The following is a 6000-nucleotide window of genomic DNA, read 5'->3' as shown; positions in this document are numbered from 1 at the left end:
GATCATGGCTCCTCGACCTACTTTCCCTTCTCCTCTGTCTCTTCCTGTATTTTCTGGTAAAAGGCCTCTTCCCATAGGGAGTCCTTCAAGAGAAGCTTCATCTTCCTTTCCCCCTGTAAGACTCCAACCTCCTGTTGTCCTCCAGAGCTGGGGGGACACAAGCCATGGGGCCCAGAGTTGTCACAGGATCAGTCATCTGCTTTATCATTTTCCTGCATCTGTGATCAGCATGATATAAGATGTCAAGTATTTGTATAGGCACTGGATATGGGAGGCATCTGTCCCCACTGTCTGTGGTGTCTTTGGGAAGGTGGCACCAGGAGCCAAGCAGGATGACTGCAGGGGAGAAGGTTAACAGTCATCAACAACAAAATGGTTTTGAATGTTTTCTTGGGAAGTGCAAACCAACATCCTACTATTGAATACCAAATGGGGCCTCCTCCTTCTTCATCTTGATTGTCCAATCCAGTGCCATCCTGCCAATCTCAGCACCAACATGAAGAAAAACTGGAGCGCTGGCAGCCAGACTTACAGAAGAGGATGCTGTGGCCAGCATGGTGGACACTGGGGCATGTGTGCTCTTCCCACACATCCAGAATGATATCAGGTTAACATATGAGGAACTTGTGGGACCAGGATCAGCAAAACACCTCCTTTCTGCAGAAATTTGTGCCACGTTCAGCCTGCTTTTCATTAGAGCTGGAAAGGTGTCCAGACCCTTGTTAGGAGAATGCAGTGTCTAGCCGTGTGCATGACAACACAACAAGCAGAGGGGGACAGGCTCCCACCCTGACACTTTATTGGCTCTATGGGTCATAAGTTTGAGGCACATACATTTCATCTTCACACGTGTGGCTTCTCCTCTGTCACAGCATCTTGTAACATCCCTCAAGATCCTAAGATCCCTCAGATGCTCCTGTGCCTGAAGCAGACCCTCAGAGAGCCTGCGTGCTGACAGCCTGTAAGGATATGGTGGAAGGGCGAGCCCCCCCACCCCACCCCCTGCTCTTCGCTTGAGTACTCGAGGCTGGACCAAGACAGACGTCTAAGGTCTTGCCTGCTTTCACTTTTACTGATTACCAAGGGCTTTTGTCTTTCTTTTTTTTATAGTCTTTGTACTATAAAAATATTTTTGATAAAGTTTCAATAGATTATCGTTCTGAAAGACAGGTTCTCAAGTGAGAGCATTTCAACAGAAGACTAGACTGCGGGTCCACAGGCTCAGGTGAAAGTGCTTGGTGCGGCAGACCAGACAGATGCTGTAATTGCCATGTTGTCCGAAGCCTGGCCTTGTCTTCTCCATAACCAAAACTCAGATCCCAGTGAATCGTTTTCTTCAGGTCTCATCTGTCTTATAAAGGCATATACATTAAGTTCCACTTTAGACAATTTCTTTACTAAAAAAAAAAAAAAAAAGAGAGAGAGAAACAGAATTGTTTGGGGAAAAAATTAAATTGAGTCCTCTAAAATCTACTGAGATGGTATTTGAATCCCTGGAAAAACTGGGGCATGTGGTCATTGTAGTACAGCCAAGGAGGCAGTTCCTATGAAGAGATTCACTCAGAATGGTGCTCCAGATACCAGGTTGACCCCCTTTTCCTGATAATTGGGGCCACCTTCAACTCAGATCAGATGTCCTGTCTTTGTCCAGAAGGTCATTGGCTTCTTTGTTGAGGGCATGTGCTTTGGGAATACAGAGGATAACAGCTTCCTACCAGGACCTATGATAAGGGGACACCCCATGAAGCCACCCTGGATACCCAGGTGGAGCTGGGTGCACAACCAGTACTGGCATTCGCCATAGAGCACATGCCTATCAGGATCTGCAGCCGCAGGCAGCATTAGCTGCAAACTGGGCTGCAGCAGCTTGAATACAGAGGTTTAAGCTTTTGAGATACTTAGCTTCCTTGTGGAGGGGCCATCCTGCTCCTCTTACTTCAGGGAAAAAGGACAGCTGACTGGCCTGGATATCCAGGTATAAATGCCCCAGAGTGTCTTCAGAAGTAATGAGTATATCCATCCAGGACCCGGCCTTTGCTCTCCTCTTAAGAAAACAGGCTCTACCATCAACAGTTTAAAACTCCTCCCAAGGCCCACTAAGCCTTGCTTTTGAATCGGCCTCCATCTCCTGGCTCCTCTGGTTGTTCCCTCATAAGACACATCCCTGGAAGCCAATCTGTCATGAAGCTGAGCCTCTGCTTCTCATCTGCCCTGAGGTATGACAGCCTGGGATGCCGAAATATGTAGTCAGAAAGACATCAAACCAAAGGTGACTGAACCTTACTAACTGGCATGTCTCGTGGGCTTTGTAAGCCTTCCTGGTCTTATTACCCCTCACCTCCATGTTCTCCTTCATCTATGCACTAAATGACACCAAACTGAGGGAAAGAAAGCCACTTGTTCCTTAGCTGTTCACCTTTGCACTAGGGGTCCTCGTCCTGCTGCAAGAAAACAAGACTGTGCTTTCACATCAGGATTCTTCCTGACAAAGGGTCACTGCTCATAAATGTCAAGAAAGAAACCTCCTGAATTTTAAACCGTGGCATTTAGAAGGGAAAGGTGAGACTATGGAGTTAGTTTTGTCAATAGCCCTTTTAGTCATTTTCTTTTTTAGTTTTTCAAAACAGGGGTTTTCTCTGTATCCCTGACTGTTCTAGGACTCACTCTGTAGACCAGGCTGGCCTCAGAGATCCACCTGCCCCTGCCTTCCTAGTACTGGTTTTAAAGGCGTGTGCCACCATGCATAGCCCGTTACAGACTTCTTATAAAGTTCTCACTGTGTACCTGACTTGTGCACTGGGAGTTCAGGCAGCGTAGTCATAAAGACTCGGGAGTCTGGGGTACCTCTCAGCGCTCAAGCGCTTCGGTGGTTGAGCATATTTGGCTGTCCTGGAAACTGGCATGTTGGCAACAGAGTGAGAGCAGTTGAGATGAGGGTGAGCCTCGAGGGGACAGTCCCCTGGGCATAGGTGGAAGAGTAGAGCGCACCTGCTGTGTCTGGATGGAGAAGGGTCATGTGGAGCAGCAAGAGTAAAGGTCCTTGGCTGAAGCCACCATCTCCCCTTCTGGGGCCAGGGAAGCTCCAGGGTCTGCTTGGGAAAACAACACTATGAGCTGCATGCAGACTGTGTGAGAGGCAGAAGGCAGATGGGCCCTGCTGGGGGCTGGCATCCTAGCAGTTGGCTTGGGACCAAGGGACCCCAGACTGAGCTGATTAAATGTAGGAAAAATGGGGGGGGCTATAAAATAGAAATGGAAAGTAGATTTCTAACCTCAATGATTGAGTGACTAATAGTGGGACCCAGGAGAACCCATAAAACTCAGCCCTGAAGTGATGTCTACAGGATCCCAGGCCCTGGGAGGCTCTGCATCTTCCCCTCCCCAGCGCTGTGCAGAGGTGTGTACACTGGGCACACATGCCCACCCTGACAGAAGCAGCTGCTCAGTGCCGATGATGGTGCCAGCCAGAGAGAAATGGGCTAGGCAACATTGATTGGGATGTACAGCTCACAGAAAAGGCTCCTGGAGACACTGATGCAGAGAAATGACTGTGCATGACAGTTCTCATCTTCCAGTGTTCAGAATGGGAGGTCTGTGCCCTTCAACTCAAAGGCAGTGTGAGGAGGTGAGAATAAGGAATCGTTAACACAGGGTGACTGTCCTGATACCCACAGCTTAAAGCAAGCACCTTACATGCAGACCTATGCAGTGCCTACAAACAGTGCATGGAGTTTGGGCGCTGTGGGTGCATCAGTTTTAACCTGTCTAGAAAAGGAGAATTGTTTAAGATGCTTGCATGCGCTGGGCAGTGGTGGTGCACGCCTTTAATCCCAGCACTTGGGAGGCAGAGGCAGGTGGATTTCTGAGTTTGAGGCCAGCCTGGTCTACAGAGTGAGTTCCAGGACAGCCAGGGCTATACAGAGAAACCCTGTCTCAAAAAAACAAAGGGGGTTGGGGGGGAAGAAGATGCTTGCTTGTGGTTGAAATCACTGCCAGACTGGGAAAGATGCTTTACAGGCTGTAAGTATGACGGTGTCGGAAAAGGACCAGAAGGAATGTTGGGACTAAGATGCAGGTGTCTGTAGCACAGGACCGTGCTCACCTGTGATCCTGGAAACAGCAGGAAAGCAAAGCAGATGGGAAAGCTGCTCTTGCAGACTCCCTGTCTCTGGCTGGCTGTGCTCTCTGCAGATTACAGTATTTACAAGTCATGTCAGCCTCCTGAAGCCTGAGGGTGAGGGCTGTGATCAGGAAGTCCCCTTGTAGCCAAGGAACTCCTTCAGGGCTCTGGCAGGGTTAATAGGCTCCTATCTTCTTTATGGGTATTCCCAGAAAACCGACCTTTGATGAGGACAGGCCAGGTAGACCCTGGGATAAAAACAGTCACCCGTGTCTTCCAGAATTGTGACCCCACTAGTCTGTAGTGACCACAGAGGCAGAGAGAGCTGTCAGCCTCAACTGCTAAAAGGGTGACATTTCTACATTACAGACATGGTTCTGAGGGCCCTAAAATGGCCCTGTGGAAGCTACTCCTCCCTTGATGTTCTTCCTGAAGTTCTCCTAGGCTCAATACACTTTTCTCCCTGCTTTCTTCACTCTGACTTGGAGAAGGAAGAAGATACCCATGGCACATCCCAGAAAAGCCTTTGAACTCTGTGCAACCCAACCATTGCCTCCAGAGTAGCTTGGGCCTCCTCCCTGGGATTCATCAGGTTCCTCCTATTGACTCTTTAAGACAGGATTAAGGTGGCCAGAACCCATGCCACATCCTAAAAGTATAATCTTTCTCAGAAGCATTGGCAATGGCTGGAGCTGAAGGTGGAGCCCTCACTCAGCCTTTAGCGCCTTCACATGTGTACTCATCCCCTCCCGAGGAAAGGCTGAGCGCTAAGCATACTCCCCCCCCCCCCCCGTAGTGACTCTCCATCTCCTCACCTTCCAAGTTCCCCAAAACATCTGATGCTGACGTGTGTCATTTCTCGCCAGTCCTCTGAACTCCACTTGCTGGGCAGGTACATGCACAGAGAAGGAACCTGTTGGCCACCCACAAGCCCACAGCTACCACCTTAGACCCTTCTCCCTGTCAGCAACCCTCACTACTTCTACTCACTGGCAATAGTTAACATCACACTGAGCGACATTTTTACAAATTTAACCCAACAGAAAGTGGACTCTAATCTGCTTTTGGAATTACTCTTTATCCACAACTAAGTCTAAATGAATTTACATTATGATATTAAAGGACTTTTCTAATGACTGGAAGGTACTAAACCATTTTTTTTAATTAAAAAAAAAGTGGGTGGGTCAGGTAAAATGTGACATCCCAAGTCATATTTTTCCCTTCAGGTAAGCAAGCTGCACCTGTCAACTGCCACCCATGCTTTATGTCTCAATCGCTAGATTTGTCCTGGTTCTACACCTAGACATTTTAGGGGCAACCATGACACATGCCACCTTCCTGGAAGCCCTGGCTGCCTTGCTGACCCAGCTAGAATACAGCTGTCTTGGCTGGTGCTTGGGATGGAATCTGGTGTCTTCAGTCTAGCATGGGAAGTAAAATGGACTCTTGAGTGGCCATACCTCACCCAAGAAAACTGCACCTGTGTTGTTTACAGGGACAGAAAAGAGTTCCAAGCTGGGAGGAGATATAGGCATGAGGTGGAGAAAACCATCTCCTCACAGACATATGCTGCTCCTGTAAAAGGGAGAGAAATCAGTTTAAATTCTAGGCCTCATGTGTCACAGTTGTTTTTGACTCTCGGTAGCTTTTACAAACACTCATGGAAAACACTAAAGTCACCTCTTTCATATCTGGATTATTCAAAGAGCCCCACTCACTCCAGGTTCCTGCTGACTATGCACAACATTTCAGTGGATGGCAGACAAAACTATTTTTCTAACTAACCTAAGCACAGGTAACTTGGGGTGAGGAAGCTCAGAACACGCCTTAGGCAGATGGCAAGGTGGGGCACCTGGGGGGGTGAGGGGGAAGCTATGCAC

Source organism: Grammomys surdaster, unplaced genomic scaffold (assembly GCF_004785775.1).
Source record: "Grammomys surdaster isolate TR1022 unplaced genomic scaffold, NIH_TR_1.0 262, whole genome shotgun sequence".
Lineage (NCBI taxonomy): Eukaryota > Metazoa > Chordata > Mammalia > Rodentia > Muridae > Grammomys > Grammomys surdaster.
The sequence above is the reverse complement of the archived record's forward strand: the minus strand, read 5'-3'. Positions refer to the sequence as shown.